The sequence below is a fragment of the Tenrec ecaudatus genome (assembly GCF_050624435.1).
Source record: "Tenrec ecaudatus isolate mTenEca1 chromosome 1 unlocalized genomic scaffold, mTenEca1.hap1 SUPER_1_unloc_16, whole genome shotgun sequence".
NCBI classification, from domain to species: Eukaryota; Metazoa; Chordata; class Mammalia; order Afrosoricida; family Tenrecidae; genus Tenrec; species Tenrec ecaudatus.
In genome coordinates this window covers 478,952-506,078 of record NW_027457556.1, presented here as the reverse complement: position 1 = coordinate 506,078, position 27,127 = coordinate 478,952, and the positions used below count along the sequence as shown (strand labels likewise).

Below are 27,127 nucleotides of genomic sequence, written 5' to 3'. Positions count from 1 at the left end.
AGATCTTACATATTTTGTCTCCCTTCACCCACTTTTCCGTTGGCCATCCCCCAGGGAGGAAGTTATACGTAGATCCTTGTAACTGAGGTCTCAGAGCTGCTGGGTGTGATGCAGGGGAGGCTCTGGAAAAGCAGCTGCAGACACTGCGGGAGTTGGCAGCCCAACAGTGAAGGTCGCTGCATCAGTGGATACCAGAAAACTGGCTGGGGTTGCTTATTCCCCTAGATGCTACCCCTGCCTTGAAGAGAACCTTGACAGAGGCCTGTAGACATGTGTCAGGAAAAGATGAATCCTTCACTGTTTCCTCTTCCCATAAACCTTTGAGGAGAGTCTGCAGGTCAGGGGCTCGGCTCCCTGGCTCCAGTCACCTGCCCTTCCCCACAGCCACACCCTTGCCAGCCCAACTCCCCCTGACCTGGGTTTGCTTCTTGAATCCAGAGGAGCAGCCTGGGCAAAGACCATGAAGAACCTTGTACTTCAGGCAGCCCCTTTGATTGGGTCCCTTGACTTCCAGAATGTGGACACATGCACAATAACTGTTGGGGGACTCAGGCTGTCACCACATGGGCCAGGATCTGAAGAGGATGCTGGCATAGCAGGGCTTACTGAGGGAAGCCAAGGACTTGCAAAGCTGGCTCAGCAGCCAGCAGCAGGTGGCCAGAGGAGAGAAGACTATGAGCACACCCTTGTGAGGAAGGAGCTAGGGGCAAGGAAGGTGCCATGGACCGAATGAAGACAGGTAGTGGAGGGGGGCTGCATGCACAAGGAGCTAATGGGGAACATCAGTCTGGACTAGCACAGCTGTGGCTTCCTATTCCCCTCTCTGCGTAGAGGGGCAAGTTCTGTGGCTGTCCAGTCCTGCCCTGCCCAGTCACTCACTGAGGTGTCTCACAGCTAACCAGCCAGGGACCCCTGTGACCCCTCTCCTATCTTCTCAGCTCCTCTTAGCCAAGTTTACAATGTTTCGGCACCAAGTGAAGATGGGTGGCCACCAGGGGGCAGCCTGCCGCACTAGCGGAGAGCCTGCTGGAGTGGTGGCCCAACACTGCCCCCAGGCCCCAGCAGTGGTGACAGGACCTACAGTGAGTAACAGCAGCCTGGAGCAGGGGATAGTTTAGGAGGAGGTGCTGGGCATGGGATGAAGAGGCTTCCATGGAGACCCTTGCTGTGCTGCGGCTCTGCCAAACCACTGTCTCTGGAGAGGGCCCGACTTCAGGGAACCCAGGGCAGCCCCTGCTTTCTGCGGCCTGTGGAGGAGGCAAAGCTGGGTCGGTGGATCAGGGAGCCTGGTCACAAAGACCACTTTGCAGGGTCACTTTCCCAAGCCACGGGCTCCCTGCACCTGCAGGGCGTTCTGGGAAGAGTTGAGCTGGGCTGAGGATGCCCTGCACAGCCCCAGCCTGACCCAGGTCACCGTACAAGCTACTGCGTTTCCAGCCCAAATGGAGCTTAGGAGAGATCCCGATTTGCCCATGATCCTAGCCCAGAGGCTAGCCCGGAGTCTCAGGGGGCGGCATTTGCTGCATGCAAGAACCATGGAGGGGTGCAGCTTCTACCTTTGAAGTGTGTGCAGTCTCCTCCAAACACACAGCATGCCTGGGTGGCACACAACGTGGCTACCTGCCGTGTGCCGGGCTTTAGAATGACCCCACCTGCTGACTCATGGGGATCCTACAGAGGGTTTGCAAGTCAGTAAATCTTCCAGGAGCAGGGAACCTCTTCTTTCTCCTGAGGAGCAGTTAGTGGGACTGAACCAGGCAACAGCCCAACACTTCCCAAGCAGGCCTCCTGGAGCATTGTTAGAGCAAGGGGTAAACTGCTAGTGATAATGGGCTCCTGGGAGGAGAGTTTGCAGAAAGGCCTGAAGCGCCGAGCAAGATCTCAGGACGGTGGCCCTCTGGGAGCTTAGGACAAGTTCTAAACCCAGCCAAGAAGCTGAAGGGTTGACCAGACAGAAGCTGAGGGGGAGGAATGAGCATGCTGGGATAACTGCTGACCCCCGCCTGGGGGCAGAGCTGCCTGGTTGGAGCTGTGGGAGCTGACTCAGGCCAGTCCCAACCTGATTTGAGATGCTGAGGCCACCCTCAAAGTTCACAGCCAACTGTCCCACGTGCTCATCCGTATCCAGGTGGGTGCCTGGGGGAGGGGGTGGCTTCTGCAAGTGCTGCCACCCCAGGCCCAGAGTCCCACACTCAATACCCGGGCCCTTGGCCACCATGCTGTCTCAGGGAAAGCCAAAAGCCTCCCAGATGCTGTGTCCCACTGGGTGGAGGCCCTCCTGAGGAGAAATGGATCGCACCAATGAATCACACAATCTGCCACTGACACCTTGAGGCCTCCTCACCCCCCACTATCATCACCCCAGTGCCGCTTCCCACTCTGGACTAGAGTGCATAGGTATTAGCAAGAGATAAAACTCATGACACATGGAACCCAGGAACAGGAATGGGAATAGAGATACCAAAAGGGTAGGAGGAAGGGAGGTAGAGGATGGAAGAAACGGGAACCGATAGCAATGAATGACATATTACCACACACCACTCGCAGGGAGAGGAGCAACAGAAACCTGAGGATAAAAGAGACAATGGTCGATGTGAGATATGAAAATAATAACAATCTATAATCTATCAAGGAACCTCGAGTGGGCGAGGAGGAAAAAAAGTGGAGCTGATCGCAAGGGCTCAATAGAAACTAAATGTCTAGAAAAGAATAATGGCAATATACGTATGACTATGTCAGATACAATTGGTGTATGGATTGTAACAAGAGTTGTAAGAGCCCCCAATAAAATAAATATATTTAAATTAAAAAAAAAAACACACCAAAAACCTCCATCTGAACAGTGAGGCAGTGAAGGGACAAGAGTCCCGAGTCCCTCGGCTCTCACACAAGGCCACCAAAGGCTACCTCTAAGTGGGGGTCTGGCAAAGTTGTGGATGGGTGGGCAAAGTTATCAAGCTGCCCATGAGGGACTTCATTGGCCCTGGAGAACTGGGTGGGAAGGAGGGGTGGCGGGCAGAGCTGAGGCTGAGTAGACACTTGGTAAGGCTGTGGGATTGAGCGGCAGAGACATGGAGGTTTGGACATGAGTGGTGGTGGACTCAGGCCGGCTGTGACGCTGCCTCGGTACCAGGTCCCCTCACTCCGTGCTCTCCCGTGCTCTCCCAGACTCCAGGTGCAAGACTATGCCTCCTGGGCAGCCAGTGTGCAGTGAGATTTGCAGGTGGTGGAGGAGCCCCAAGACCCTGGCAGTGGAGCCCAAAGCTTCAGTGTCCACCAAGAGCTGCGGGCCAAGCTGGAGGCCCAGAAACAGCTGCACCAGTGCGCCACCCAGCGGGGACAGCAGGTGCTCCAGGCTACAGGGCCGTCCGCCGTGGAGGTCGGCTCCCCTTTCTGGCCCTCCCCCAGCCCACTGGACCCCCGCACCCTGGCCCCACAGGGCCAAGCACCTTTCTTTTCTATTTTTTTAATCATTTTATTGGGGGCTCGTGCAATTCTTATCACAATTCATACATACATGCATTGTGTCAAGAACATATGTACAGGCTCTTCCTCTAACTGTAGCGGCCTGAGGTGACCTGCTAAAATGGTTCGCTACTCATTTGACCCAGACACCCCTACAAAATCCTGCAAATACAGAGGGTCGAATCTCTGGGTCCACTTCAAAAACACCCATGAAACTGCCCAGGCCATCAAAGGCATGCACATCTGGAAAGCCACCAAATACTTGAAAGATGTCACTCTGCAGAAGCAGTGTGTGCCTTTCCGACGGGACAATGATGGTGTTGGTAAATGTGCCCAGGCCAAACGGTGGGGTGGGACCCAGAGTTGGTAGCCCAAAAAGAGTGCTGAATTTTTGGTTCACATGCTTAAAAATGCAGAAAGTCATGCTGAACTTAAGGGTTTAGATGTGGATTCTCAGGTCATCGAGCACATCTAGGTGAACAAAGCCCCCAAGCTGCACCACCGGACTTACAGAGCTCTTGGCTAGATTAATCCACACAGGAGCTCCCCCTGCCACATTGAAATGATCCTGACTGAGAAGGAACAAATCGTTCCCAAGCCAGAAGAGGAAGTTGCACTGAAGGAAAAGATTTCCCAGAAGAAACTGCAGAAGCAAAAACTCATGGCTTGTGAATAAATTAAGCTTAAATAATAAAAGGGTTTTTTTTTAAAAAAGAACATATGTACATTTGTTGCCATCATCATTCTCAAAACATTTGCCTTCTACTTGAGCCCTTAATATCTGCTGTTCATTTTCCCCCTCCCTCCCCACTCCCCCCTACCTCATGAAACCTTCATCATTCATAAATTAATATTATTTTATCATATGTTGCACTGTTCAAAGTCTCCCCCTTCCTTCTTCTCTGCTGTCCCTCCCCCAGGGAGGAGGCTATTTGTAGATTCTTGTAATCAATTTCCCCTTTCCACCCCACATTCTCTCCACCCTCCAGGCATCGCCACTCTCACCACTGGTCCTGAAGGAGTCATCTGTCCTGCGTTCCCTGTGTTTCCAGTTCCTATCTGTACCTATGTACACCCTCTTATCTAGCCAGATTTGTAAGGTAGAATTGGGATCATGAGAGTGGGGGGAGGAAGCATTTTAGAACTAGAGGAAAGTTATATGTTTCATCGTTGCTACCCTGCACCCTGACTGGCTCATCTCCTCCCCACAACCCTTCAGTAAAGGGTGTCTGGTTGGCTACCAATGGGCTTTGAGTCTCCACTCTGCACTCACCCACATTTTCAATGATATGATTTTTTGTTCTTTGATTCTTGATACCTCATGATCCCTTCGACAGCTCGTGGTCACACAGGCTGGTTTGTTTCTTCCATGTGGGCTTTGTTGCTTCTGAACTAGGTGGCCACTTGTTTATCTTTGAGCCTCAAAGATCCCAGATGCTATATCTTTTGACAGCCAGGCACCATCAGCTTTCTTCACCACATTTGCTTATGCACACGTTTGTCTTCACTGATCGTATCAGGAAGGTGGGCACCCACTGATACGATTTTTAGTTCTTTGATGTCTGATAACTGGTCCCTTCTACACCTCGTGGTCAGCCAGGCTGGTGTTCTTCTTCCATGTGGGCTTTGATATTTCTCAGCTAGATGGCCGCTTATTTATCTTCAAGCCTTTAACACCCGAGACGCTATATCTTTTGATAGCCGGGCACCGTCAACTTCCTTCACCACATTTGCTTATAACACATTTTTCTTCAGCAATCGTGTCGGGAAGGTGTGAATCCTGGAATGCCAATTTAATAGAACAATATGCTCTTGCATTGAGTAAGTGCTTGAGTGGAGGCCCAATGTCCATCTGCTGCCTTAGTACTAAACCTATAAATATATGCACATAGATCTGTTTCCCTACACTCATATAAATATATTTACATATGTACATTCCAGTCTTTGGACCTCTATAAATACCCTTTGTCACCTAGTTCTCTCCTCTATTTCCTTTTACTTTCCTCTTGTCCCACTATCATGCTCAGCCTTCATTTGGTTATCAGTAATTTCTCTCGGTTACCTTGCCCTTGCTGAATCCCTACCAGACCACTCACACCCTCCTTGCTACTGATTTTGGATAACTTATTGCTCCCCTGTCCCTGGGTTGTTCAGCACTACTCCTTTGCCCCCTTCTCTCCCACTCCCCTATTCCCGCGGAACTATTGGTCCCCTTGTTTTCTCCTCCAAACTATTCATGCAGTCTATCGTATCTAGATAGGTCTGTAGAGATAATAATATGCACCAAAAATCAAGTCATTGCAAGTTAGGCAATGAGTGAGAACACAGCAATGACAACAAAAAGGAAACCAATTACCCATAGAAGAGTAAATTAATTTTGGAAGGCAAATGCTTTGAAAATGATGAGGGCAAAGAATGTACAGATGTGCTTTATACAACTGATGTAAGTATGGATTGTGATAAGAGTTGTATGAGTCCCTAATAAAATGTTTTTTTAAGAATAAAATAAAAGAAAAAAATTTTAAAGAAAGAAAAACCTATACATAGATGAAGGTCTGATTTTTAATCTCTAGGTGTGTCCTTCAGTCAGGTCCAATGGGGTACCATGCTTTGGCCCCAGAGACTGTCCTTTGTACTACCTCAGGTGCTCCCTGCTCTGCTCCCACGGTTGCTCTGCCACACACTTTTAGTGGTTTGCCTCAGTGCCATAGGATCAGTCTGGGCCAGTTCTAACCCTTAGTCTCCAGTGTTGTCCCCCTTGGACCCTGGGACATCAATGGACGGTGTGTCTCATAGTGGGATCAGCCACATTGTCCACTCTGTCCATTGGCTGTTCAGAGCCGGGATATAGTCCTCCAGGCCTGATGGGCCAGGATGTGCTCCACTCTCTCTTCCTCCCCCTTCTTTGCTCCCATTTGCTCTGATCAAACATGCCCCTCTATCCTAGATGCAGCTTCAGTGCTGTCCTCTGAAGTAAATTCTTCTGGGGGCAGGGGCAGTTGTCCACATAGCTGGTATGGGAGCCCAGCCCTCAGGCCCCTCCACTGGCTCCCCACTCCGTGTGGGCACACTGCATTCATCTGGCACTGGCTTTATATCTGGTCCCTCTTTCCCTGAGGAAACACAAACAATACCCTCCCCTTGGGTGGGACAGTCAGGCACCTTTTCTCTGGAGCTTCCCTCCGCACCACCTTCGGTTGTGTCCATGCCCAGGCCCAGGTCCAGGAAAGGCTATGCGCCATGCAGGATGCTTGGGAGCAGGTCTTTCAGGCCTGGGAACGAATCAAGGGAGACGGCAAGCCATGCACCACAAGCAGCTCTTCCTCAGACAGTGTGGCATCTGGACAAGATCCTGCAGGCCCAGGAGACAGCTCCCCTCACCACACACAGACACACTGACCCCAGGACCTCCAGTCCTCCTGTAGTACCACCCCAATCCCCCTTGCTTCCTGGAACACTGGCTACTATTCTGATACGGAGCTAAATAGTGTGTCTTCCCAAGTGGCCAAGGGGACACCTGAGCCTCAGGTCACTCAGGGCCATCTCCTCCCCACACCTGGCCCCAGCCAGCCAAGCCCTATGCGGTTTGGTTGGAAATTGATGGGGCTCCTCCCCACCTCGTCAGAAGTTGGGATGTTCCTAACGGCCCCCAGGTTGGAGTGCTCTTCTTCCTCAGGTTACTTCCCCTCCTGCTCAGCACCCACCTCCCCACCCCCAGCCGCAGGCCCCTTGATGCACCCCCAGAGAGCCCAGGCTGTAAACCAAGGTTCTGGCAGATGTTGCTGTCTAGGGTTCCCTTTGAACCACCATCTGTGCCCCCGATCCCGACCCACCTCTGTGTCACCTCCATGGCTGCCCCAGGTCTTCCAGGAAGCCAGAGCCCTGGAGGGGTCTGTGGAAGAGGTGGAGCGGCTGATCCAGAAGCATGGCACCTTCCAGAGGTGCTGAGCACACAGGAGAGGGAGGTGATGGCCGGACGGTCATGGGCGTGACCCTGATAAGGCCGGGGTATCCAGACTGTTGGGGGCACACAGGTGAGGTGTGTATGCACACCGAACCTGTGCTAGTGGGTGAGGGATTACCAAGGAACCAGGGGCTCCAATCCAGGGCTGGTGACCAAGCCGAGGTGCCCAAGCACCCAGATGCGCATGGGGATGGGTTAGGCCACACTCTGGGGACCAAAGAGGGCTTTTGGATCTGCCCATATCACATGGCCACTGCTTCCTTCTGCCTAGGAGCCTGGCCAACCCTCAACTGCAGAGCTGAGGGGAGGCCCCCAGGACTTATAGTGAGGGCTATGGGCTGTTAGCCAGCCCCAGCAGGGGTACACTCGGTACTCAGGTCTGGGTCCACCTCCCACCTCCCACTACGCAGGAGGCTGCGCTGAGAGAGCAGGCCAGGGTGCTGCCAGGCCCCTGGGTTCAGGGCCTGCTGGGCACGATACGTGAGCGGCCGGCTTGAGTGGAACCCCTGGGAGAAGGTCAGCGACACCAGCTTCACACCTCTCTGATTACTGCCGGCTTTCTCAGGGCTGCTAGCCAGGACAGAGGGCACCCCACCTGAACCCCATTGTACCTTTACAAGTGACCTTCAGCCCCACTAGGGGCCAAGGGGCGGCCTGCGGTGGAACCGGATGTGGAGAGTTTAATGGCTTTTCCAGGGGCAAAGCTAGGACTGGAGCGCAGGGCCCTTGATTCTCAGACCCGTGTGGACAACTGTCATCCTGATGGGCAGAGTAGACAGGGCCCCAGGGGTGGTTGAGGGGCACCCTCCACATGAGAACCCACCCATGGACCCTGACCAGCCACTTCCTAGATCTAAAGAATGCTGCGCCTGGGCCCTGTCATCTTGGGTGAACGAAAAATTATTGTGCTGTCCCTGAGCTTGGTTAGCATTTCACTCCTTGGTACAGCCCGAGGGGGAGACGGGGTCACCGCTTGGGGCCAAGGCAGTATGGACATCAGGGCACTCATGTCCCCACCATCACACAGGACGGCGACTGGATCCTGGGGTGGGGCCAGCAGCTGGAATAGCCTGTCCCTCTTGGGGACCACAAAGAGAAGCTGATGCGGTTTCAGAAACACCTGGCCTATGAGACAGAGACCCCAAGGAAGGGAGGCAGGAAGGGAATTGACAGGAAGACCTGGGACCCCTGCTAGGTACTGGTTTTCCATCCAGCAGCCTTGTCCCCAACACCCGCAGTGTCACTGTGCAGACACTAATCAGACTCTGTCACCTGCCCGAGGCCAAGGCCAAGACCAGCCAAGAAGAAAGGATCGAAGAGAACCCTGGGCAGAAGGGCAGAGGCCAAGCCTGTAATGTGCCCGTCCTCCACAGGGTGCCCTTGCTAGAGTCCTGGACCTTGGGAAGGATCTGGAGAGCATGGAGAGGCTGCTGCACAGACACGAGGCCTTGGAGCAGGAGAAGGGCCTCCTCCAAGTTCAGGGGCAGGTATGTCACTGGGTCTAGCATCAGGGCCAGGCCAAGGGACCTCTTCTGTGGGACCCTGCAGAGGAATAGCTGAGCCAGTATACTCCCATGCCAGGGGTCTCTTGAGCACAACCTGATCCCCTTCCTCAGCCTCCGGACATCCCCCATATCCCGGAGCAGAAGGCAGCCCTCCTCTGCCAGAGAAGCCTGGGGTCAGCCCGCAACCTCGGCCACAGGTGCCAACAGTTTATGGACAACAGCTCCAGAGCAGAGCCCAGAAGTGGTATGGACACCCTTTGGGTCCATTTCTTCACTCCTGCCCCCCTTCAGCAATCAAGTCCCATGCATCTCCTTGACTCCTTGTTTTAGGGTACAAAAGAGACCTTCAGGACAAACAATGTAAAGAAAACATCGATCAAGTCTTAAAAGAGACCATGACCACACAATGACCCAGACACATCATCCGTGAAACAAATCCAGGGAGACTCATATGTGTGTAAGAAGAGGTCTACTGGAGATATCTAAAACAGATGGAAATAGAGTTACCATATGACCCAGCAACGCCCCCCCCCTCCCCCCTTACTGGGCAAGAAACAAACCAAGGTCAGACATCTGTGCTCCAAAGTTCATTGGCACAGTTCACAATTGCAAGGAATTGGAAACAACCCAAATTTCCAACACCTGACAATTGGATTAAAAAGCTGGGGTACCTCTACCAGCTGGGATCAACGATGTAATCTCACACCGGAAGTTCTTGGCGCCCCAGCATGGGTCTCTGGGCTTCCTGCCTCGAAAGCGCAGCAGCCGGCACGGCGGGAAGGTGAAGAGCTTCCCCAAGGATGACGCCTCCAAGCCGGTCCACCTGACGGCCTTCCTGGGCTACAAGGCCGGCATGACCCACATTGTGCGTGAGGTCGACAGGCCAGGCTCCAAGGTGAACAAGAAGGATGTGGTGGAGGCCGTGACCATCATGGAGACCCCTCCCATAGTGGAGGTGGGTATCCTGGGCTATGTGGAGACACCTCGCGGCCTCCGGACCTTCAAGACAGTCTTTGCGGAACACATCAGTGACAACGAGTGCAAACGGAGGTTCTACAAGAACTGGCACTAGTCGAAGAAGAAGGCTTTCACCAAGTACTGCAAGAAGTGGCAGGATGACAAGGGTAAGAAGCAGCTCGAGAAAGACTTTAGCAGCAGGAAGAAGTCCTGCCCGGTCATGCGCGCCATCGCCCACACCCAGATGCGCCTGCTCCTCCTGCGCCAGGAGAAGGCGCACTTGATGGAGATGCAGGTGAACGGGGGCTCCGTGGCTGAGAAGCTGGACTGGGCCCGAGAGAAGCTGGTGCCAGTGAACCAGGTGTTCAAGCAGGATGAAATGATCGACATCACGGGGGTGACCAAGGGCAAAGGCTACAAAGGGGTCACCAGTCGTTGGCACACCAAGAAGCTGCCCCGAAAGACCCACCGAGGGTTGCGCAAGGTGGCTTGTATCGGGGCCTGGCATCCCGCCCGTGTGGCCTTCTCGATGGCCCACGCTGGGCAGGAAGGCTACCACCACTGCACAGAGATCAGCAAGATCTATAAGATTGGCCAGGGCTACCTCGTCAAGGACGGCAAGCTTATCAAGAACAATGCCTCCACCAACTACGATCTCTCTCACAAGAGCAACAACCCCCTGAGCGACTTTGTCCACTATGGGGAAGTGATCAATGACTTTGTTATGCTGAATGGCGGCATGGTGGGCACCAAGAAGCGGGTGCTGACTGTGCACAAGTCCCTGCTGGTGCAGACCAAGCGCTGTGCCCTGGAGAAGATCGACCTCAAGTTCATCTACACCACCTCCAAGTTGGGCCATGGCCATTTCCAGACCGTGGAACACAAAAAAGCTTTCATGGGACCACTCAAGAAAGACCAGATTGTCAAGGAGGAAGGCACATAACAGATGGTACAACTGGTGGGATCAGAATAAAGACTTCTTTTTCAGTGGGGGGAAAAATGTGGTACATACATATAATGAAGTACTACGCATCGCTAAAAAGTAGTGATGAAAATTTGAAGCACATCACTGCATGGGAAGAACTGGAGGAAAGCATGCTAAGCGAAGTAAACCAAGCACAAAAGGACAAGTACACATTGAGTCCACGGAGGTAAGCTTTAAAAACAATGCAAAAGGGACATAGGGGAAAAGCTACTGTATGAACATTCCTGGGGTGAGGACCAGGTAATATGGCAGGGACCAGACCAAATTCAGGGATACACATGGTAGACAGATAAAAAAGAGGCGGGGAAAGGAAAAGTAATAATAATAATAATTAAATGGGTAGTGGGATCACTGGGCACTAACCCGCCCAAGGGTGCCACCGTGAACCCATATATCTCCGATCTGCCTGCCTCTGTGCCTTTGCCTGTGCTCACCCTTTCTCTACTTGGCTCGGTGCTACACCTGTTCTTTTGTGTCTGGCTTATGTCATTACCAGCAGCCCTGCTGGCGTAGTGGTTACGAATTGGACTGTGATCTGCAAGACCGGCAGTTCAAGTCCACCAGCTGTGCCTTGTGAGAAAGATGAAGCTTTCTATGTCTGTAAAAGAGTTACCATCCCCGGAACCCGTGGGGGCAATTCCACTCTGCCCTTTAGGGTTACCATGAGTCAGAGTTGACTGGATGGCAGTGAGTTGGCAATTTTATTTATTTAATTCCCAGCATGTCTTTTAAAGGTTAATTTCTGACCTGACATTTATCCCCCTATTTTAATGAAAGGACACCACTCCGTTCTAGAACTCGAACTCACTGACTTGGTCCATCCATCTGTCCACGGACTCAAAGGTGGCTTCCACCTTTGGCTGTCGTAACTATAATGCAGTGATGTCCATAATTTAAAAGAAAACATTTTGACATGATGTTTTTAGGGGACACAGTGAGACCAGAGCATTTGTCCCTGCCGGTGAAGGGACTGGAGGTCAATCCTTTTTTTCCCTTCTTTTTTAAGTGTCTCTATTCCCATCTACAAAAGTTGGGCCCCACTCAGGACTGTATATGGTTTCTCTCCTTGAAACAAAAAAAATCCATTGTTGTGCCCATTACCTAGAGGGGGGAACGAAGCTTACAAACTAGTGCCCAGAACCAACACCCACAAGGCTGGTGGCTGGAGGAGGTCTGTGTGCCCACTGTGGCTGCAGGAGGTACAGAGGGGCCTGCAGGGGGGCCACTGGGCCTCAGAGACCTTCCAGGCGAGGCTACAGGAACTGCAGCAGCTCTGGGGCGAGCTGAGGGCCAACTGTAGGAGGAAAGAGGCCACGCTCCAGGAGGCCTGCAAGATGGGATTGTGCACGCCCTGGGCCAGGTTGGATGGGACCCCAGGTTGCCCAGTGCCCACTGATCACCCCACGTCCTGTCCCAGGCCCTGCATACGGGGGAGCATCTGGAAGCTGGAGAGCTGGCTGCATTCTGTGGAGGGGGAGCTGCAAGTCCCTGGCAGTGGATAGGACCGTCCTGGGATGGATGAGCTCCAACTGGGGGCAAACAAGACTCGTTCTATAAAAAACATACACACAAAAATAAGACTCGTTTCAAACACCAGCTCTGTCTCTTCTAAGGGCCCGTGAACAACTGCGACAACACAACATTGGGTCCTGCTGGGTCCCCATTAGCATCTGGGAGGAAGGCTATTTATTACAGGGAATCCTACCTTTGTCCCTTGGTGTTAATTGCAGACTCACTGGGTGATGGATTGTATCTGACATGCACCACGTTTGCAGCAGCAAACACCAACACTTTGTCAAACTCCATTTGGTATTGCTCCATCCCTCCATTATTCTCACTAATGACAAAAATAATTAACACATTCATATAAAAGCACAGGATGAGGAAAGCTTTAATTTATGCATCTAGTTCAGGGTCATCCCTCTTATCAATATATGACAATCTAATGAAGCTTAATTAAAAAGTAGCAGTGAAGCAATTTAGGAAACTGAGGGATTGTCACGAGTCCCGGTTGTGACAGCATGTTTTGTGCACCATGGAAGATAACAGATTTGTCTTCTGTGGTATCTCATATCCATCATCCCCAAACTACCTGCTCTTAGGGGTAGAGAGAGCGAGCTTGTCTTTGAAAAAAGTGCCTGGGTTTGGTAGCTGCTCACAGGATGGCAGGTGTAATGTATTATGAGAACTTAACAAGGCTCTGAGAAGATGGCTATTGGAAGGTCTGGGTGGAGGGCAAGGTCATGGCCCTGAAGGATTCAGGATCCAGAAGTCAAGTCAGAACTGTATGCCAGAGACTTTCTCAATCCAGCCTTCTTTGCCCCTCCCCTAAGGCCAATACATTTCTAAGGGTTATGGATTCAACTTCAGAATCTTTCTCAAACCCAGGGCCCTCTTCACCATTATTGTCTAGACCTGGTCACCTCTTGCCTTATAAATAAAAATATGGGTTTATTTTAAGTCTGGGTCTGTTAGGTTTCTCGGGTGGGAAATGTCTCGGTCCTTGGCTACACACTGGAAAGAAATTCACACCAAAGCCTGGTTGGTAATCCGAGTGGGTTTATATACATGAGAGAAGAAGGTTCCGGCATTACACTAAACTGAACACGGGCACCCTCATGACACTGCACACCCAGGCCTGCTGAGTGGAAGGCAGAGAAGCAGCTGAAGGGAAGGGGCGGTGGTCTCCAGATTCCAGCCTTTTAAGGGCTTTCAGCCGGGAGGCATCAATTAAGCTCTCCTGGCTTGGGCATAGCCCATATTGGCTTCCAACCTCCCGTAGGGGGCCGCCTAAGCATGGAAAGGAACAACCCCTTGTCTTGCTACCTAACCGGTCTACATTCCTGCATGGCTACATTGAGATGGAACTAGCCCCTTTAGACAGCCTGTGTGGTTCACCAGGAGACACGGGCCCCAGTGTTCCCTGTGACCACCTTAAACCTTAAACTACTGTTGGAGTTTATATTACCTGTGTGGGTCTGTGGGCATGGGACGTTTCCGTGCCAGAGACCTGAAGTTACACAAATAGGCATCCAGAACAGAACTCATACAGGCTCTAATAAGATGCTCAGATGCTTCTCGCTAGGATGAGAATTTAACGAAGTGTGTGAGCAGTTCAGATCTTGTAAGGGAGAACAGGTCAGTAGGGTATCCAGAGAAGAGAGCAAAGGTCAGGGGAAAGGGAGGGGGCCCACAGACATCTGTGCTCTGTGTTTGGCCACAAGACAAGAAACCGGGTCTCCTTGCCAAAGAAAGCAGAACAGCAAGTCCCTCAGAACTACGACATTTTTAAACATGACCTATACAACTCTCGGCTATGGGAGGCGCCTTGGAAAACCATAAAAGCCCTAAATGAGGGGCAAGGAGGAAGCCCAAGTCTTTGATTTTCCCTGCTGTGCTTTCAGTGTTGAAATGTCTGTGCACGGAGCCTTTGAAATTTCAGAATCAGAGAGTGGATTCACAAGCCAAGCTCCTGCTTTATTCTTCAATGCATTTTGGCCCAGCTTCTCCTTGGTGAGACATGTAACAGAAATTCTGGACTTAGGAGCCACTTGGTCCTTGGACACTAGGATATTTCAGTGGAATCTGAAACAGGGCTCTAACCACCAGCTGGACTGGCCTAGGAAGCCCAAGTATTCAGTCTCTCAAACACCAAACTCCCGTTGCTCTTCATCTGCCTTCACCTTGTTCAGCTTTAGTGTTGTCCGTGGAAGCGTTTGGCACCCATCTGATGCTTCGGAACCCAGAAAGGAGGAAAGGTAAAACTGGGATTCAAATGAAACAGACTTAAGCAGGACCATAGCCAAGATGTGCACAGGGCTCCTCACAGCATTTGTCACCTTCATTTCCCTCTTCGGACTCAGACGTGGCAAGGTTCAGAAACAAGCTTTCCCAGAAAGAACAGCTGTGAACCCAGCCTGCTTCCAAGTGAGAAAAAGCCCTTTACACATGAGTTCCTGAGGTCAGCCCAGCCCTGTGTGTCCCCACCCTTCCCAGAGTCCCCGGCTCTCTGGAGAAGCATTAAAGCAAGTGGAAGCAGAGATTTGCTCAGAATAAAAAATCATTTTTCACAATAGCACGGCACGTTCTGGATGGCAATCACGGCTGCACAAACCATATCCGTCCTCCAGCCATAATGTTGGCGCCTCAGTGACCACGCACATACATTGTGTGGCGAGACTCAGAGCCTATTCCATTTGTGGTCAATTGTTTCCTCCCTCTCCATACTTTGCACTTAGGAGACATGCTCTCTGGAGGTGGTTGAGGCTTGTCTTGTCACCAATAATCATCTCCTACGCCTTCCTTTACAGTCACTAATTTGATGTGTTCACTCAAAGAAATGCCAATAATATGAGGTTTCAGAGGAGAGCTCCTAGAGCTCCTAGAGCTCGCCCAGAAAACAAGGAGGCCGAGTGTCACCATCATTATCCTGAGCTGGGTGGGGGCACTAGTGTTCCAGAAGCAGGGGATCCGTCACTGCCTGCCCACCGCACAGACATAGCAGGTGCTGGTTATAATTGCTTCTAGACGTCCTGCCATGCTGAGTTGAAAGTCAAACCCATAAACGCTGCCCGACTACAATAAAACTGGAGTACACAGACATTTCTGCATCATTGCTGGTTGAAAATATACTGAGTGGAGTTGGATGAGATGGCAGCAAGTGCCTAAGGAGGGGATGCTGTGGGAACACCAACAAGATGACTGTCAGTCGCCGTTTCCTCTTCTCGTCTGTTTTTCCCCCCTATCTTTCAGGACAAAAAGACATGACAAATATGTAAGGAAACAAATTTGTTCATTTTTGAGGAGTCTCCCTCCCCACCACACCCCACCCCGATCCACCTCTGGCCTCTTTGAGCAAGTCAGTAGAACTTTTTTTTTTTTTTTAAACCTGGCTTCTACTATGGCAGTTTCCGGAGTTGCTATGTGGCTGTGTTTAAAAGTCGCCTTTGGGATCCAGAGCACAATCCTTGTCACAAAGGCATTCTCCCAGTCCCAAATAGCAATGCGACCTCATTTTAGAAGATTGTTCTTGTTTCTGTAGACCCAGAAAAGAGTTCAAGCTGTTGATCTTGACCGTGGTTGTCGAATCAGCCTCTCATGGGCACCTCATGGGAAGCGGAGCAAACTATGCCAGTATGTGCTATCACCAGGGCTGGGAGGGGAAGCCAACCGTGGCGGGCCATAGGTCGATGTGTGGATGGAGATAATCAGGTCTTTCGTCCTTATTCTATTTCAGTCTGGAAGCATCACTGAAGCCTGCTCAGTGTCAAAGCAACGCACAAACTTTCACTGACAGTATGGGGCACATTGGCTGCAAATCGAACCCAGGTCTTCCCGGTGAAAGACGATGAGAGATCTACCACTGAAGCACCGTGGCCCTCACCTCAAACCAGGGCAGTCATTTCCCACAGATCTACCAGAGTTCAAACCAGACCACAATGCAGGATGACTGAGATTGCCACCACCATCTGATACTGATGCAGAAAAAAAAACCTAACTACCATTTTATTGACTCCCACTCATACCGGCCCAATAGGACAAAGAACTGCCCCTTTGGGGTTTTGAGACTTTAAATCCTTACAGTAGTGGTTCTCAACCTGTGGGTCGCGACCCCTCTGGGGATCAAATAACCCTTGCACTGGGGTCAACCAATTCATCACAATAGCAAAATTACAGTTATGAAGTAGCAATGAAAATAATTTTATGGTTGCAGGTGTCCACAACATGAAATGTATTAAAGGGTGGGGGCATTATGAAGGTTGAGAACCACTGCCTTACAGAAATAGACAACCTCATATTTCTCCCACGGACGGGCTAGTCAGTTCAAACCCCCGACCTTGCGATTAGCAGCTTAATGCACAGTCCACTACACCACCTGGGCTCCTAATGCTATAATAAGAGATACTATTGTTAGATCTCTCCTGGGAGAGATATACCTCAGGCCTTGGCTTCGCGCGAGAAAGAATTCACTTCGAAGCCTGGATTGTGATCCAAGTGAGTTTTTTGAGAGAAGAAGTTTCAGGTTTACACAGGCACCTCAGGGCCCCTCACGGGGCACAGCCTACCTAGAAGCTGCTGGAGAGAAAGTCACTCAGTGGGCTCCGGGACCCTGCCTTTTTTCTTTTTTTAAAAATCGTTTTATTAGGGGCTCATACAAGTCTTATCACAATCCATATATACATCAATTGTGTAAAGCACATTTGTACATTCATTGCCCTCGTTATTCTCAAAACATTTGCTCTCCACTTAAGCCCCTGGCATCAAGTCCTCATTTTTCCCCTCCCTTCCCGCTCCCCCATCCATCAAGAAACCTTGATAATTTGTGAGTGGTGATACTGAGAAAGTTGTGGGAGGGTGGATTGGAAAGAGGGAACTGATTACAAGTATCTACATGTGACCTCCTCCCTGGGGGACAGACAACAGAAAAGTGGGTGAAGGGAGACATCGGAGCGGGCAAGATCCTGCCTTTTCAATTCCTCCATAGGGAGGCATGGTTAACGGTCATGGTCAACCTCAATGGCTGGATTGAATTCACCTGGCCCAGATGGGCCAATCCAGGTGTAATGCCCACCTAGGTGTACCACCCCTTCCTGGCCGGAAGTTTGAACCTGAGCATATGTAATGGATGACCAAGTCCCTATACTAAACAACCTAATAGTATTTGCAAGATGCCAAGCACCGTTCTAAGTTTTTTGTGTATAATAATTCAATTATTCCACTTAACAAGCCTATGTGTGGACGCTATTCTGGCCTCATTTTCCAGATGAAAAATCAGTGGCACAGGATGATAAAGTCATGAGCCTAGGACCACTCAGTGAGGAAGTGGGAAGGAGAGATTTGGACCCAGGCTGCAGAGCCCATGCCTTGGGTGCCTACAGCAGCAATGTAGGACACAGAAAAGCATGGAGCAGACTCGGCTTAAGACATTAGGGAGTTGGGAGGACTGTAGCATGAAGGTATGTGCTATGACTGCATGAGAGTAGCTGCTACTCAGATCCAAAAGAGAATACAAGCCTTTTGCAAAAATTATTCTTGCCAAGAGAGGGTGGAAAACTGCCTCTTGTGCGAAATCCCCCCAACCTGCACATGTGCATAGCTATTTCAGAAGGTTCCAAACAATGTGTGCTGTGCGGCAAACCAAACTGAGCTCAGGGGGAGCTGGTCTGTGGGTTATGTTAGCCAGAAAGTGAGCAGTTTGAACTCACCAGCCACCACTCCAAGGGAGAAAGAGGAGGCTTTCTGCTCCCATGGACTTACAGTCTTCGAAGTGGCAAGGAGCATTTCCATGCGTCCTATGATTAGGATCTCGGAGGGTGAGGGTGGAGTTGGTTAAGACCTGTCTTCAGGGCATTTCCCAGAAGGGCTTCCAGCAGTGGTTCTGCCTTCAGGAATGTCTGATGACCTTGAGGGCAGCAAAGTCCTAAACACACTCGGGCAGTGGTTCTCAACCCTCCTAATACAGGTCCTCTTGTTGTGGTGATGCCCCCCTCCCCCAACCATTAAATGATTTTCTTGCTACTTCATCACTGTAATTTTGCTACAGTTATGAATTGCCTGAGCCCTGTGAAAGGGTCATATGATTCCCAAAGGGGTCGCAACCCACAGGTTGAGAACCACTGCACTAAGGGTTCCCCTCCCAGGCAGCCCTACCAGTGTCTGGTGTGCATAGTTCTGTGAGGTGAGAGAAATGTACTTAGTGTCTTCTTCTGGTGACAGTTGATGTGGGTGGGCTTTCTCCCTATGTCAAATCCCTCTCGAGCCATTTGTCACCACAACAGAGGGAGCCATGCACAAAAAAGCAAGAAGAGGATGCAGCACAGCAGGACAGCAAGCAGAACAATGATTGAATAAGCACAATTCACTTCAATCATGAATCAGGTGCCCTTGAGATGTGAGGAAGACCCCAGTCTAGTGACATTAGATCAGGTTTAGGGATTGAGTGAAGGGACCCCTCTTGGCTCCCCTCAGCCCCTATTTTGCTTTCCCATTGACCCTGACCCTTGCATCGTGATTGGTACTTATTCCAGCATGATGTTTGGTTTCTTAACCACGGTATATGGGAATGTGTTAGTCGATAGGTTATACAGGCACAGCCTCTGGAATGTGTAAGTGAGGAGGCGATTAGGGCTCACTCATGCAGACCTCTAGTTGTCCTTGAGATGACTGGTAGAATGGATCATGTGAAGTGATTTGAGATCGGCGTTGAGATCTGATAGGTCATGCAGACCTCTATCTGATCCTGGCAGTACCCTATTTTAAGGAAACAGAATGTTTGGCGTTTAAGTCGTATTTGAGCTTAAATTTTTAGCAATAGGCTGTGGTCACAGTGAGAGTCTATGTGGAGACCCTACATCCATTTTGAGGGGCCACAGATTCAGCCGACATTGAGTTCATTCCTACTGCTGACTGGCAGTGGAAAGCTTGTCCCTCAGGGAGTGTGCTTGCATCCACTCCCCGGGCCAGACTCAACGATATACGTTAGTATGCACATCCCAATGAAGGTCCCGCTCATGCTCTCACAGGCCCTCCTGAAACTCCATGAATTGATCTGTCTTCAGTCACAATTTTGTGACAAAGTTATTTGTTTTCTATGTCTTATTTAAGTTTTCAGGAGCCCAGGTGGTAATGCTGGATAGTGTTGGACTATTAAGAGCAAGGTCGCTGGTTCAAAGCCACTAGTCATTCCACAGGAAAAAGATGAGGTTATTGCTTCCTGTAAAGGTAGCAACTTCAGGATCCCTACACAGAGTCACTATGAGTCAGAGTCAGCAGGACAGAATGGGTGTCATTTTATTTAAGTAACTGTGGCTGTGGGTCCTTCTGACACCATTGTGACCTCATGTGGATGCTCTCCTTCATCCAGAACAGCAGTTTGTGTCTTTTTCTCGTGTAAAACTTAGCAAAGGTGTTCCTAATAAGATATAGTTTAATTGGGTGTCTTTTCCCCCTAAAAACAAAGTAAATACATAAATAGAAACGAGACTATGGTTCTAATAGCCAGTTGGAGAGTTGAGAGTGCTGAATTCTCAATCCTGATAGAAACCCATTGTGACTGAGCACCTGCTCAAGGTCATACACAGCTTATGAGGTTGAGCCTATGTGTTGGGGAGTAATTGTGTACATAAAGTTAACAATTTATCTTTCTAAAGATTCTGTCTAAAACTTACTTTAAATAATAAGTTTTCCCATGGGCTAGGTAAAGTTCAGGGAGTTTAACCCCCTAGTATCCACCCCCTCTCAGCATTCATCATGTTAGGCCAGAGGAGGCAAATCACACCCACTACCCAGGGAGCACTGCTTCCAAAAGCACATTGCCTGTGCCGGGGCAGAGGGGAGGTACCCGGACCAGAAATGCTGACAGAGTGGAACCAGAGAGCTCAGCCCCCAGCTTCCCGAGGGAGCAGCTGTGATGGTTCACTTCTGGATGAATATGTTTAAGCAAAGGCCAAGGGCATGACTTGGGCAGCACAAAAAGCAGATGTGCAGAGGTTGTTCACTGCATTCCAGAAGTTCACACATTTCCGGAGGCTCCTTGGCTCAATGGCAGGAAATCATTGGTGGCTTCCACCTTCAATCCCAAAAGGTCACTGCCGTCCAGTGGATTCCAACCACAGTGACCCTATATGGCGTGTTCAAGACTGTAAATCTTCATGGGAGCCAGCAGTCTCATTGTCCCTCTTGGGACAAGGAGCTAGCAGCCCGTTTTGCCACCAGGGCTCCTTCCTCTCTAATTCTGGATCCAGTCCCTCCGAATATCCTGCCCTGCCCTTGTCTAGGCTTCTTAAATGCGTTCCACGCAGCTTATGTTAGTCTGGGTGCATTTGAGAAACAAATCCACAGAAACACATATGTGTAAGTGAGTTGTATGTAAAGGGTGAGTGCACATCAAGAAAACATGCTCGTATGTGCTTATGTACCCACTTTATCATCAGCGATCATGTCAGGGTAGGCTGGTGTGCTTTTTCCATGTGGGCTTTGTTGTTTCTTAGCTAGATGGCCCCCTGTTTATCTTCCAGCCTTTAAGACCCCAGACGCTATATCCTTTGATAGCCGGGCACCATGGTGCTTAACTACTACACCACCAGGGTTCATTAGCATGTGACTTATCTCCTGTCATTCACACTAGATGCTCAAAATAGCAGGAGACCAGGTTTCTCCTTTGTGGCCACACCAGGTACTGACAGAACCAAGAACAGAGACACAGTTATATATCTTGACTATCATTTGCATATTATATGCCAGGAATCCCTAGGAAGTGTCTTGGATTTGTTCTACTCTGGTTCAAATTTCACACACCCTCCCAGTTTCCATACTGACTCTGCCAAACCCCTAGTAACTGATTTGCTCCTCCTATCAACTTGGGGAAAAGACCCTATGCCAGATATAGAAGTGGACATACTTGGTACCCAGAAAAACTCTTCAGTGTTTTGAGGGCGGCTCAGCAAACAAAATGGGTACAGTGATTAAGCATTCAGCTGCTAACACAACGGTCAACTCTGTACTGGTTCTGAAAGAGAAGGACATGGTAGTTGGCCCCCCAAAAGAGTTACAAACTTGGAAACCCTATGGGTATTTTTATAGGGTCGCTATGTGTTCCAATTGAGATGATTGTCATAGGTTGGGTTTGGTTTAACCCGTCTTACTGAGGAGACTCCTTCTTTACACGCGATCAGTTACTTTAGAGGAAAAAGACATGCCTGTCCCAGAACAATCCAAGGACTGGTAAAGGCAACACCCACAAAGACACTCCCTCTGCCTGCCTAACTCTAAAATGCTGCCCATAAAACACTCTGCCTGGTAATATCTGGGCAGCACACTGGGGAGTTGCAGCAAATGTGTGTTGAATGTATGAGGCCATTTCATAGTTTGGCTGCACGATCAGGGTGTCTGTCATAAAGCTCATCTCTTTGATTCCACCTCTCAGCAGAGATGAACACAAGCTTCCCGTTTTGTTCTCGGCAATGTCCTTGTCAAATAAAAGTTCCTTGTAGATCAGTAACTTGCCACAGAGCAAAAGATATGGGAAGAGGCTCATCTTTCTCCTGGCTATGAAATAGAATGGCAAGCCCCTCCCTTCAACACACACACACACACACACGCACGCACGCACACACACGTGCGCACACACACCCCTGCCTTACAACTACATTCGGTTGATTAGCAAACAAAGCTCTACAACCCAACTATGTGTTTTTCTTCTCCAGAGGAATGACGGACTTACATACCCTGCATTGTCTTTTTTTTAATGGAATTGCCCCAGTTCTCCTCACCTTTCCTTAGATAGTGCAGTGAACTATTAGATGACTGCAGGTATTGAAAACTAGTACTGATTTCCAGTTTGTGTCACCTTTGGCTTTGAGCACCCTCCACTTCTCTAGTAAGCTTTCCATTGCTTTGGGGAAATGTTCTCTCTCTGAATTTATTATGTGAGGGGAGTAGGGTAATAATCAATGTGCCTATGGAGGACTACCCTTCATGACCTAAACTCATTAAGGGGCAGTGCCTGATGGAGCATCAGGTTGGAGGAAGTCTTATTAACAACCTGCATTATACAGATGACACCATTTTGCTGAAAATGAGAAGGACTTGATTCACTTGCTGATGAAGATGAAGGATTAAAGCCTTCAGTTTGGATTATGACTCAAGGTAAAGAAAGCCCAGACCCTCACAACTGGACCTATTGATAACATCATGATAAATGGAGGAAAGATCGAAATTGTCAAGGATTTTGTCTTGCTTGAATCCACAATCAATTCTCATGGAAGCAGCAGAGAAGAGAACAAATGATACATTTCACTAGTCAAATCTGCTACACGAGACCTCTTTAAAGTGTTGAAAAGCAAGAGATTACTTTGAGGACTGGGGCGGGTTGACCCAGGCCATGGTATTTTCAATTGTCTCATATTCATGTGAAAGTTGAACACTGAATAAGGAAGACCAAAGAAGAATAGATATATTTGATTAATAGTGATGTAAAAGAGTAATGAATGTACCATGGACTGCCAAAAGTACAAACCCATCTAACTTGGATGAAGTACAGCCAGAATGTTCCTCAGGGCAAGGATAAGGAGACTTCGCCTTAACTTTGACATGTTGTCCGGAGTGATCAGTCCCTGGAGCAGGACATCATGTTCTGGAAAGTAGAGGGACAATGGAAAAGAGGAAGGCCCTCAACAAATGGGATTGACACAGTGGCTGCAACAATGGGCTCAAACTTAAGAACAACTGTGAGAATGGTACAGTACCGGGCAGTGTATGATTATGTTGTATGTATGGTCACAATGAATCCAAACCCTCCCTATGACGCTGAACAACAACAACAACAACAACCTGACTGATTCCTCTGGGAGGACTCCTGAATGTGAGAAAAATGGAACGAAGCCAGCGGAAGGATTGGAGGATGTCTTAAGTTCCTGTCTTAATCTCCTTAACCAAAAATTATCCAACAAGTCAGTAGCCTTAAAACACTTTTCCCCCTGCTTTGGAGCTTACAGGTTCAAATTGGGGTGTGACTCTAGGTCAGGGTCCTTCTTTGTGGATACCAGAAAGTTCCTTGGCATCCCTCGCTATCTTTCTCCCTGTACTGTGTGTTACTGGGTCTATCCTGGCCTTTAACTCAGAAGTGTTTAGGTTTAGGCTCAAGCCTATTCTCATATGGCCTCATTTTTTTTAACATTTTATTAGGGGCTCATACAACTCTTGTCACAATCCATACATATACATACATCAACTGTATAAAGCACATCCGCACATTCCCTGCCCCAATCATTCTCAAAGCATTTGCTCTCCACTTAAGCCCTTTGCATCAGGTCCTCTTTTTTTTCCCTCTCCCTCCCTGCTCCCCCCTCCCTCATGTACCCTTGGTAATTTATACATTGTTATTTTGTCATATCTTGTCCTATCCCGAGTCTCCCTTCCCCCGCCTTCTCTGCTGTCCATCTCCCAGGGAGGAGGTCACATGTGGATCCTCATAAACAGTTCCCCCTTTCCAAACCACTCATCCTCCACTCTCCCAGCATCGCCCCTCTGACTGACCCATCTCCTCTTCTAAACCCCTCTATGAGGGGATCTCCAGTGGCCATATGGCCTCATTTATATTACAAAAGAACTCCCTTCTTTTCAAACAGGATCATGTCCACCAAGGCTCAAATTTCTCACATATTTTTAGGGGGCTACAGATCAATCCATAATGGTTCTTTTGGGTAGCTGTAACAAATGGCTACCAATCGAGTGACTTAAATAGCAGGCATGTGTTCTCTCACTTTTCTGAAGGGCAAAGGGTTAAAATTAAGGTGTGGGCAACATTCATTCCTTCTGAGAGCTCTGAAGCAGAATCAAAGTAGCCTCTCTCTGCTTCTGGTCACTGCTGCTAATCCTTGATATTTCTTGGCTTATAGATGCACTGATCCAATCTCTGCCAGTGTCTTCACACGGGTTCTCTGTGTGCCCACTCCTCTTCTTATAAGAACACAACAATCAGTGCATGTAACATCCATCTGAAATCTAAACCCAGAAAGATGGAGCTCTTGAAATCCTTAACTAAGCACATCTGCCAAGACCTCCTCTCCAAGTAAGGCCATAGCCTCAGGTTCCATGTGAACATGAATGGGTGTGTGTGAATGTGATTTAATGTACTACAGAGGGCACGCTTTGGCCTCAGGAGGAGTGTTTCGCCAGTACCTGCTTCACAGCCCTGAGATTGCCCAGGCATTTGCCACATTTTCTTGTCTTCTCACCATTTATCCACCATTAGGTCTTTTTCCCTAAGTTAGTCAAGCGTCAGTTTCTGTCACTTGTGATCATCACCCTCCCTCCAGCCCAGGTCACAAATTTAAAATGATACAGGAAGTTTCTTTAATGAGCACTATGTTAACCTGACTAGCAAGCATTGCTAAGGAGGGAGGATGAAACAGCGAGAACCCGCTTGCTTCATCTAGCTTCGGGGCAGTCCACAGAGGATTGATCCCTGAGCAACTAACGAATTTTGCAACTGTCACAGAACAATGCAAATAAGTAAGATCCACATCTGCTGAACACCATAATGAGGTCAAACTGTGTGTAAATAAATGCCTGTTTCAAGGAGTGAGTAAATCCTAAGGTAAGGAGTGACAGGGCTTTGTTGGCATAAACCCAGCAAGGCATTATGGGTCGGATATTAATGAACTCATGCTCCTGGGCCTCACAGAGCCCCAGCTCAACTGCTTCAGCTTGTTGACAAAATGAACTCAGGGTACCCGGAGAGAGTACTACCATTTTGAAGACCAGGGTTGGTTGGGGATGATGCTTCCTAACTTGCATTTTAATACAAATTTGATGCTTCATCTGAGCAATGTGGAAAGAGCATTCAGATAAAAGAGAGGGACAAACATCAAGTGACCAGAGGATGAAACTTCTATCTAATCTGTGCCCACTGGAATTGCTTCGTGGGAAGGTATTTTTTGGTGGTGTGGGGTTGTTCCCTACCCTACTCCAAGCCTTCCTCCTCATGCCCACCCCCACCCCAGCATACATCCTACTGGGAGAATGTCTCTGAAGAATGAAGTTTTAATAAATGAAGCTTTAATGAGCCTGATAGTCTGCCTTAGACCCCTTCAAACTGTAGTCTTTCATTTGTATTCTTCCATCCTTTTTGAAGAAATGAACCTGATGGCAGGTAGTATGTTTCCTTTCCAGGATGAGCTGATAGAGCCTCTCGCTGCTGCAGTGGGAGGTGAAACATTAAATCCATCTCAACCAACCCAGTCTTCATTTGCACTGCATGCCCTCTCTGAGCTCCAACTGCATGCTTCATTTGAGGATGACAAAGCCTCTATTGTCTGAAAAGATGCGCAGACATATGAACTAATCAATGCTCCCCCTGTCCCCGGGGAGTGTGAAATTCTCCCATCATGACCCACCAGCTTCCCTGGATATTCCTGTCTTAACTCAGGCACTTAATATCATTGGTGTCTCTGCTTCCTTCCTTCTTGCACAGCCCCCAGGCATTAACTGTCATCCTTTCTCTCCCTAAAATATACTTTGAATCTATTCACTTCATGCCATCCCTATTGCCCCAAGGTGTGTCTTGCATTGACTATGAAACTAGATTCTGTATCCATTTTCCAGGGCTGTCAAAACAAAGCATCATAAATCAGGTGGCTTTTAAGAACAGTCCACCACCTGTCTATCAATTCGTGGTGCAGTGGTAGCTAGAGTGTTGCTGTGAAATTGGAAGCCGTGCCACCGATATGACAAACCCCAGAAGGGTCAGCAATGATGGGCAGGCTTCAGTGGAACCTCGAGCCCGGTGGTGCTCAACCTTCCTTTAATACAATTCCTCATGTTGTGGTGACCCCCAACCATAAAATCATTTTCCTTGCTACTTCATAACTGTAATTTTGCTACTGCCATGAATCGGGTGACTCGTGTTAAAAGGTCGCTGGACCCCAAAAGGCGTCACAACCCACAGATTGAGAACCACTGCTCTAACCTAAGGCAGACTAGGAAGAAAGACCTGGTGATCTACTTCCAAATATTAACAAATGAAAGCCTTATGGGTCACAACAAAATATGGTCCTATAGAGTGCTGGAAGATGAGCCACTGACCTGCACACAACAGCTACAAAAATAGACTCAAACACACCAACAAAGGCCTGCTGAAGTCCAAAGCCCTAACAAACCCACTGCCCTCAAGTCCATGCCAACTCATAGCGGCCCTATAGGAGAGGGGCGAACTGTGTATTAGTCTGGGTGTGCTAGAGAAAACTCGAGGGAGACTCATGTGTATGACAGAGAGTTGGTGATTTTTAAAAATCATTTCCCTATTATTTAATGATTATATTAGGGATTCATACAACTCTTATCACAACCCATCCATCCATCCATTATAAAGCACATTTATACATTCATTACCCTCATTATTCTCAAAACATTTGCTCTCCACATAAGCCCCTGGCAACTTTTCCTCGTTTTTCTCCTCCCTCCCCACTCTCCCCTCCTTATGAACCCTTGATAATTTTATTGGGGGCTCATACAAATCTTATCACAGTCCTTCCATCCATCCATCCATCCATCCATCCACCCATTGTGTGTCAAGTACATTTGTACATGTGTTGCCTTCATCATTCTCAAAACATTTGCTTTCTACTTGAGCCCTTGGTATCAGCTCCTCATTTCCCCACTTCCATCCTCTCCCTCCTCCCTCATAAATCCTTGATAATATATAAATTATTTTGTCATCTCTTACACGTCAAACATCTCACTTCCCCCACT

At 49.1% G+C, this 27,127-nt stretch overlaps 1 pseudogene; it reads left to right on the top strand.

The window, feature by feature from the left end:
• The first annotated feature begins 720 nt into the window (after positions 1-720).
• Positions 721-10,834, top strand: LOC142435806 (large ribosomal subunit protein uL3 pseudogene; annotated as a pseudogene).
• Positions 10,835-27,127: the final 16,293 nt, after the last annotated feature.